General features: G+C 46.8%; 1 pseudogene; it reads right to left on the bottom strand.

The window, feature by feature from the left end:
- Window positions 1-720: 720 nt before the first annotated feature.
- LOC101555875 (olfactory receptor 7A10-like) lies at window positions 721-1,700 on the bottom strand (annotated as a pseudogene).
- Between the last annotated feature and the right edge of the window lie 8,311 nt (window positions 1,701-10,011).

The raw sequence follows: 10,011 nt of genomic DNA, 5'->3' as shown, positions 1-10,011 counted from the left end.
TATTTTTCCTTCATTTCTGTACATGCAAGGTATGTCTATTTTCCATTTCTCAGTCATGCATACCCAAGGAATAATAAATATGCATGACTTTCTCCCAAGCTTACTAAGTATGTGTAAACTGTTGCTGCATCTAATTCTGACCTCATTTTCTCTCTTTGAAGCTTGCCCTCTAGCCATCTTCAGAAACTGGTTAGCAGGTAAACTTTCCAATTGAGATTGTTTTTTTTGCATATGAAGATCCTCTTTCTTAGTCAATTGTTTGTGTGCCCTTTTTGGGACAACAGTATTAAACAAATGACCATGACCAGCTCCAATAGCTAGAATGTTCAAAGTCTGTACAACCAGGAAGAATTTTAAGGGCTCAGTATATTTTGATTAATACTTGCAAAAGTGAAAAATGTTGGACTCAGATTATCCTTTAATGTATATTTATATACATAGTTTTTTGTAGGGGTAAGATAATTCATGACCACTCTTTTAGTCAAATAAATGAAAAATATTTAGACTGATATATTTAGCTTGAGAAAACTATTGTTAAAGATTTAAGTGCAATAACCTTGGTAGTGTAGAAATATGCAAAAAGGAAAACACACTGAATATCAGAGACATCACAAATAAACCAGAGTAAAACTTTAAAACAGATTTTAAAAAGAGTTGAAAAACTAGGAAATGAAGAGACAAGTTTTTACTCTACAGTAGAATCAAGTTGCCACATTTGACTCAGGCTTTGAGCCTGATATTCCTGGAAATTCTTAGGACATTTGGGCCACGTATAAAGTCTCTTCCAAAGATCCTTTCCAGAGCTCCCTTTATGTCTTTGTTTCTGAGGCTGTAGAAAAAGGGGTTCAGCATGGGTGTGACCACTGTGTACATCACTGAGGCTCTTGTACTTGGTTTTGGATTATGGGTAAAAGCTGTGGTAAGGTAGACTCCAAGGGCTGTACAATAAAATAAAAAGACAATTGCGAGGTGAGATGCACAGGTGGAGAATGCTTTATATTTCCCCTGAGCTGACGAGATTCTGCGTATGGAAGAAATAATCTTAGAATAAGAGAAAAGGATCCCAGCAAAGGGACCACCAGCCAACAATACAGATGATGAATACATCACCAAGCTGTTAAGAAAAATGTGAGAACAGGAAAGGTGAACCATCTGATTGAGTTCACAAAAAAATGAGGGATTCTCAAATCTGCACAGAAGGCCAGCTGCAAGACCATTAAGCTTTCTAACAAAGAGTTCAGGACACCCATGAACCATGACACCAGAACCAGCAACTTACAAAGTCAAGGGTTCATAATAACCATATGGTGCAGGGGGTGACGAATTGCTACAAAGCGATCATAGGCCGTCACAGTCAGAAGAAATCTGCCTAGTCCTGCAAGGAGAATGGAAAAATACATCTGGGCAATGCATCCTTCGTAGGTAATGGTTTTGCTATGTGCCTGTATGTTCACCAGCATCTTGGGAACAGTGTTGGATGTAAAACAGATGTCCACAAAGGACAGGTTGGATAGGAAGAAGTACATGGGCATGTGGAGTTGAGAGTCTGAGCTGACAGCCAGGATGATGAGCAGGTTTCCAAGCACAGTGATAAGGTACATGGAGATGAAAATCCCAAATATGAGGGACTGCAGTTCTGGTTCTTCTGAGAATCCCAACAGAAGAAATTCTAAAATCTCTGTAAAATTTCCTAAGTCCATGTTGTTGAGAAGACTACTAGGAAAGGATAAAATAACAGTTACTTTTCCACACACTGGGAATTACTACTTAGCTATTATTTAATCACACATTAAATACTAAAGGGGTAGTACTCACAGGGGAGGGACAGGGCAGTACTCAGAGGAGGGAAGGGGCAGTACTCACAAGGGAAGGACAGGACAGTACTCACAGGGGAGGGACTGGGCAGTACTATCAGGGGAGGGATAGGCCAGTACCCACAGTGGAGAGAAGGGGCCATACTCGTAGGGAAGGGATGGGGTAGTACTCACAGGGGAGGGACAGGGCAGTACTTACAGGGGAGGGATGGGGCAGTACTCACAGGGGAGGAACAGGGCAGTACTCAGAGGAGGGAAGGGGCAGTACTCAGAGGTGAGGGACAGGGCAGTACTTACAGGGGAGGGATGGGGCTATACTCACAGGGGAGGGAAGGGGTAGTACTCAGAGGTGAGGGACAGGGCAGTACTTACAGGGGAGGGAAGGGGCAGTACTCACAGGGGAGGGAAGGGCAGTACTCAGGGAGGAGGAAAGGGGCAGTACACGCAGGGGAGAGATGGGGCAGTACTCACAGGGCAGGAACAGGGCAGTACTCACAGGGGAGGGAAGGGACAGTACTCACAGGGGAGGGAAGGGGCAGTACTCACAGGGGAGGGGGAGAGAAGGGGCAGTAATCACAGGGGCAGGAACAGGGCAGTACTCACAGGGGAGGGAAGGGACAGTACTCACAGGGGAGGGATGGGGCAGTACTCACAGGGCAGGAACAGGGCACTACTCACAGGGGAGGGAAGGGACAGTACTCACAGGGGAGGGAAGGGGCAGTACTCACAGGGGAGGGGGAGAGAAGGGGCAGTAATCACAGGGGCAGGACGGTCAGACTCACAGGGGAGGGACAGGGCAGTACTCACAGGGGAGGGAAGGGACAGTACTCACAGGGGAGGGAAGGGACAGTACTCACAGGGGAGGGACAGGGCAGTACTCTCAGGGGAGAAAAAGGGTAGTACTCACAGGGGCAGGATGGGGCAGACTCACAGGGGAGGGAAATGACTGGAGTCGTGTGGTGGTTGGTCCCCGTGAGGATAAATCTGATTTTGGTCTGTGACTAACTCAACGCACACGTGTTCCCACTGTTGGATTGTTGGTGCAGCATTTCTTGGGTCATTTATGATGAATCCAGTGGGAAGAGAATGAAACCCTGTTTGGTTCCCGTGAGGTTTGGGCCAGACCCTCCCCCCCCCAAACCTCAGAGCTGTGTCCCAAGGGAGGGCCTCCCTGCCCGGCCTCTGTGTAGTTGGGGTCCTGCTTTCCAGACACCCTGGGTCCCCCTTGGCCCCACCCGCCCTCTGAGCCCACAGTCACTGGACCCATTTCCACGTCCTCTGTGTTGAGTGTCAAGACCGCAAGGGAGTGGCGAAAACTCAGACCACCCAATCCTGGGGCTTGGTGAGTGAAGCCCACCACTCCCCGCCGCAACCCGAAGGCTTTTGGATGGAACAGCTGCAGCAGCCGAAATGCAGGCCACGCTGCAGAGTCCAGGTGCAGTGTCTCCCTGAGGTGGGCTGACTGGAAGGCCCCAGGGCATCTCTTGGGCTGCAGCCCCGCCCCCTGGCGGCGACCCTCTCTCTCTGCCCGTCCTAGGCCTCATCAAGGAAGCTGCCAGAGCAGGTAGAAAGGTCCGGGGGTCTCCAGCCTCCAGGCCAGGGAAACAGTGAGCAGAGAAGAGCGGAGAGCACTGCAGCCGAGGAAGCGAAGCAGAAGCACGGCCCGGGAGGAAGCGTGGGTGATTTCAGGCAAGAATAGGAGGCCAGCTATGGGTCCACTTCTGAGCACTGACCACCGTGGTCTGCTCAAATGTGAGGAAGGTCTTCAACAAGCAGAGCTCAGCCCACCGTCTCTCTGTGTGAGACCCAGCACCACAGAAACCAGCAGCTAAAAGCTAATGCAGCATGGGGAGATAGGTGGGCTGCCTGATGAGGGACGAGTCGCTCTGTGGTTGTTCCCTCAAGTGTTCATTCCTCACTCCTTCTCACAGGGGTTCATGAGGTCACTCCTGAGGGTTCTACATTTGCTTGCTCTTTAGTTCATTTCCTCATGAGCTCGTTGACTTACTCCTCAATTCCCTTCCCCAGTGGGAAGGGAAGGGAATTCACAAGAAGGGAGATATCCACGACATTGTCAACTATCGCCATATCTGCCAGTTATCCTTCTTCTGCAAGTTGTTCACTCGAGTCATCCTGAATAGAATAGGCAGAACACTAGACGAAGGACAACCATGCGAGCAAGCTGGGTTCCAAAAAGGATTCAGCACGATCGACCATATCCACACAGTGACCAAACTAATCAAAATTTCACAAGAGTTTAAGATGCAGCTATGTCTGACATTGATTATTTAAAGAAGGCCTTTGATTCTGTTGAGATTGAAGCAGTCATGGAAGCCCTAGCCAAACAGGGCGTTCAAACTCAGGACATCAAGATCCTCTGCGAGCTGTATTACGGATTCACCACCAGGATCTCACCATTCTACAAGGAAGTGATCATTGACGTAAAGAGAGGGCTTTGGCAAGGTGATACCATTTCACCGAAACTCTTCAGTGCCACACTCAAGAATGTCATGCGATGAATGGAATGGGAAGGAATGGGATTGAGATAGACGCTCGGCAACTACACCACCTCTGCTTCGCTGATGACATCGTTTTCATAACACCAAACATTAGCCAAGAGGCACAAATGCTGGCCAACTTCGAGTGCGAGTGTGAAAAGGTCGGACTGCAGCTAAATCTCACCAAAACAATGTTCATGAAAAATGAACTAGTCCCTGAGGTTCCATTTTCTCTCAATGGAACGAACATCTCCGAATGCAGCAGCTATGTGTACTCGGGTCGAGAACTCAACATGAGGAACGACTTGGCATCAGAACTGCGCAGGAGGAAGAGAGCAGCATGGAACGCCTTCAAGAGCATCCGAAGAAGTGGTTAAGAGGATGAAGAACCTCCACCTCCAGGCACATTTTTTTGATTCTACCGTTCTTCCTGCTATAACATACACCTCAGAGACCTATGCCCTATGAAAACAGGATGAGAACGCTATTCTGGTATCCCAAAGAGGAATCAAAAGAGCCATGCTAGGAGTATCATGTTTCACTCAAGTGAGAGAAGGAATCTGGAGTTCTGACCTCCATCGACGATCAAGAAAAAGGAACTCAGGGACGCTGTCTCATTTCCCAAAGCATCAAAACTCAGATGGTCCGGACATGTAATGCGATTTAGAGATGACTGCTGGACTAGTGCTGTTACGGACTGGATTCTACAAGACAACAAAAGAACGCGTAGCTACCCACTTTTGAGATGGTCAGGCATCATTGTCAAAACCCTGAGTAAAGGCTTTGAGGCTCTTCGTGTTCCTCGAGCAAGCAGATACCATTGAGCTATAGTAGCACGAGACAGGGACAAATGGAGACATTACTGGTGCCCGCTCGAGCAAATCAAAGATCAACGGGATAACAAGTGATGCAAGTGATACCTCTAAAACTTTCTGTCAGATAGAATCACTAATTTTACATGAGTCTAAGCTGACATACACTGTAACATAATCCGATTTGATCTTTCTGTTAGATCAAAACCATCACATAATGCACAAACACTCAAGATTATAGCAGTCCTAATTATTACTAGTAAGCATGGAAAGGATTAAGAAAAAATTTAATCAATAGCTTTTAATTTAATTTAGATTAATTTTATTTCTTATTTGCAACAAATAGGGGGACTGCGTTGCAGATGAAAATAAGACAGGGGGCTGCCTACAATGCACTGAGTCTGTGGTAGGAATTGGTCATCACTGGTTCTTTAGTTTCTGCTGAACCCAGCTCTTACCTTGTAATATTCGTAGCACAGTACTCCAGGAAGTCACTGTAAATATGTCATTTTTGAGATACTGGGCTATATAGGAGCCCTCATTTAAATATCAATACTTTATTTCTATCCTGTGACAGCTTCCCCCTTGAAATGCCGAACATGGTCTTCAGGGCTTTCCAGTCTCTTCATTGTCCGATACCTAGGAAGATCCTAGCTGTGAATTTGACCACAACTGATATGTTAGCTAGATTTGTCTACTCTAGTTTTAATAGTTGTATCTGAAGTTTTTATCACACTCTGCTTTCAGTATATTTTGTAAAGTGTCAATTCCTAAATATTAGGTGAGTCAATATCTCAATAATTTTTTGTGTGACCTTCGTAACCTTAGTCAAGACATGAAGGTCAAGACAAGACAAGTTATGAAGGTGATGCAAAGAGATCACGCAAAGAGGATTGATTCAACCTAAACAGACCAAGTCTGCCTCCTCTTCTATAGCAGCAAGAATTGTACCCAGAGAATTAGGGGCACAAAGTTTCCAAATATTGTTTCCCAGAGAAATTAAAGCCAACCTCTGAGAGAATCTGTGGGTGGGGGGACAGAAAGGATGATATCATCTGTAGCGGGGGAGCGGGAGGGGGCAGGTAGGATGATATCATATGTGTTCCTGTGACTGCCTCTCTTCATTTCTATCCTGGACAGGATAGGAATAGGAATGAAGAGCGGATAGGATAGGAATGAAGAGAGGCAGTCACAGGAACCCAGGAAGCCCCCTTGGAGCTCAGGCCATCAGAGGTGGGCCCATGGCAGGAGGCTTTCAGTGTAAACACACGTATGACATGTTCAGTGCTCAGCACATGAAGACTAGTGATTTGCTGGAGTAAGCAATACATTCACTCAATTTTATTTTAATCCATCAGACACATTCTTCAGCTGTGGAAGTTTCCATTCGTACAAAGCTCACAATTGTCAGACGCTCAGAACTTCTGATGCAACATCTGACAATTGTATTTAAATATCTGGTTTGCTCATGATATGGCAATACAGTAGAGGGTATTATCTCCACCTGACATTGAAAAAGTAGACTTTAGCTTGCAACTTGAGTAATTGGCAGGATAGCAACAGGAAATTATCAAGGGAACATTTCCAAAGGGGTTTTCAGGAAGGTTTGGGTGGCAAGTTATTGAGTCAGGAGTTTCGCAATTAGAGATAAGGCCTGTCCCTCCATTGTCCTCTGTCCTAGAGCTCCTGGTAGACACTTGCAGGTCCTGGGGTGGAGGGTGATGAAGCTTCGGCAGCTCAGGGCTCCAGAGTGCTGTCCTCGGGACTTCACAGGGAAAACGCAGTCAGTGCTGAGCTCCAGGTGGCTTCTGGGTAAGAGCCACCAGCCAGCCCACACTCTCTGTACGTGCACGGACAGTGTGGCAGGTCCCTGCCTGTGATCATGTTATCCCAGGTCGTGGCTGTCTTCTCTGTGCCCCGTGGCTTACCCCTGTCCTCAGCTGAGCCCAGGTCACCTCTGGTCAGCCTCCTCCTCACCACGATGGCCTTGGGCCACACTTGGCAGTAAAGCAGAGGAACTTTCAGATCTATAACAAATCAGCGGGGTATTCCAAATCAACAGACAGCCATTTCTCCAAAGCTGTTTACACAGTCCCTGTGCACAGTTCCCATGGCCCAGAGGTCAGCCCTGTGTGAGGAGTGGGGGAGGGCACATTTCATATTCTGGGTCAGTGTTAATTCCGTGAATCAGAATTAGCCTTCTTCATGACTGTGTTAATGCTACTGTTTTAGGACCTATATTTCCCTTGGGATATAAGGTCTTCACATGCTACCCGACTCTTCACACACTACCTGTCTGAATGCAAGGTTCTGTCTCAGTGGAAAACCAGTAGAACCGTTCTTTTGTACAAGAAGGGAGACACCCGCAACATTGGAAACTACCGCCCAATCTGCCTGTTTTCTGTCCTCTACAAGTTGTTCACTCATGTCATCCTGAATAGAATAGGCAGAACACTAGACGAAGGATAACCATGCAAGCAAGCCGGGTTCCAAAGGTGACTCATCACGATAGACCATATCCACACAGTGACCAAACTCATTGACGTTTCTCGAGAGTTCAAGATGCCACTCTGTCTAACGTTCATCGACTTAAAGAAGTCCTTTTATTCTGTTGAGACTGAGGTGGTTATCGAAGCCCTGGCCAAACAGGGCGTTCAAACTCACTATATCAAAATCCTCCGCGAGCTGTATTATGGATTCACCACCAGGATCTCACCATTCTACAAGGAAGTGATCATTGATGTAAATAGAGGGGTGCGGCAGGGTAATACCATTTCACCTAAACTCTTCAGTGCTGCCCTGGGGAACATCATGTGATGACTGGAATGGGAAGGAATGAGAGTGAATATAGATGGTCAGCATTACACCACCTCCTCTTCGCTGATGACATCGTTCTCATAACATCAAACATTAGCCAAGCGCCACAAATGCTGGCCAACTTCGACCATGAGTGTGGAAAGGTCGGATTGCAGCTGAATGAATCTCAACAAGACGATGTTCATGAAAAATGAACTTGTCCATGAAGCTCCATTTGCTCTCAATGGAACGAACATCTCCAAATGCAGCAGCAATGTATACCTTGGTCGAGAAATCAACATGAAGAACAACTTGCTGCCAGAACTGCTCAGGAGGAAGAGAGCAGCGTGGAATGCATTCAAGAACGTTGAAGAGGTGGTTAAGAGAGCAAAGAACCTCTGACTCTGGGCACATCTTTTCGATTCCACTGTTCTTCCTGCACTAATATATGCCTCAGAGACCTGGGCCCTATGCAAACAGAATGAGAATGCTGTTAGGGTGTCCCAAAAAGGAATCGAAAGCTATGCTGGGAGTATCATGTTTCACTCAAGTGAGAGAAGGAATCTGGTGTTCTGACCTCCGTCGACGGTCAATAATTAGGGATGCTCTCTTGTTTGCCATGACATCAAAAATCAGATGGGCCGGTCATGTAATGCGATTCAGAGACGACCGCTGGACTAGAGATGTTACTGATTAGATTCCACGGGACGTCATAAGACCTCGTGGCCGCCCACCAACTAGGTGGTCAGATTTCTTCGTCAAATCCCTGAATGAATTATTTGAGGCTCTTTCTGTTCCTGGAGCAAGCAGATATTATTGGGCTGCACTAGCACGCGACAGGGACAAATGGAGACGTTACTGGCACCCGCTCGTGCAAATCGAAGATCCAACGGCACTACAAGTAATACAAGCTAATCAGTGAGATACAGTTACAAAGCTTTCATGTTCAAGATTCAGCCATTTGATCGAACATCCATTTCTCCACCATTTATTGTCCATTGCTCATTTTTAAAATGATGGGTACCTCGGCCGCGCACTTCTGAACCTAGATTGTAAATGGTTGGGTTCTAGACATTTCTGTATGGCCTAATTCATTTTGGGATTCAACTGGGAGTCTCTGGACCAGAGATGTTGGTGTGCTAAGATGATGTCCAGAGGTATATTATGAGCTTGAGAGCCAGGCCAACAAGGACTTGACTTTCTAGGTGGTGTTTTCTGTGATTCTCTAATGACCCAAATCAAGCTGCTCCATATGTCCCAAAAAAACACAGGTTTTAGATTTTAGCTCTTGTCGCAAGTACATACTTTGAACTCAGATGCACTCCCCACTGCACAGCAGCCTGAGGAGAAGGGCCTGCTCACTTCTGGACTGGATAATCATCCCTTCACCTTACATTCCTGCCAGAAACTGGCCGACAGCATCGCTAATCATTCGTTCTGCCTTCTCTCCAAAACCCTCCTTGTACTGTGGGGTGTAAAGCTCAATAAAGAAATCCTGTGGAACATTCTTACACGCAGCTTGGAAACCGAGAGCCTCGGTTCACCTGATCTATTCCTGCAGCTGATTCCCACTTGTCTGTTCTCCCCTGCAGGGAAGTGCTGAGACACGCTCCCACCGAATGCCTCAGTTTACCCTCATTCTCATACCTGTGTGGTCTGGGGTGGCAGCTAACAACTTGAGAACATTTTTTAAGGCAGGATGTCTAAGGATTGGTTAGTCTTCACCTTGGGACACAGTGCAGAACTTAACCATAATAGGAGGATCTAAGAAAACGGACATGGGGAGCGGCACCTCCCTCTCCCATGCACAGTCATGAACATGCGAAGTTCTGTGATTTCCAAATCACATTCACTTCTGATACTTGCAAAGTGAAAATGACACCCAGCACCCCCACCCAGCCACTTTGGTATTTCCCTGTCTCTAGCCTCACAAGGGATTCAGATTAGAGAGGGTGACAGGAGGGCCTGGGGTCGTGGCCCTGGGAGAAGAGATTGTTGAGCAGTAGGAATTCGGAGAGAAGAATGCAGGGAACTAGCTCTGGCAGAACTTGGGTGCATAGCAACTGTGTAACAGCAAGATAAACTTTGTAA

Source organism: Sorex araneus, chromosome 2 (genome assembly GCF_027595985.1).
Source record: "Sorex araneus isolate mSorAra2 chromosome 2, mSorAra2.pri, whole genome shotgun sequence".
NCBI lineage: Eukaryota > Metazoa > Chordata > Mammalia > Eulipotyphla > Soricidae > Sorex > Sorex araneus.
The sequence above is the reverse complement of the archived record's forward strand: the minus strand, read 5'-3'. Positions and strand labels throughout refer to the sequence as shown.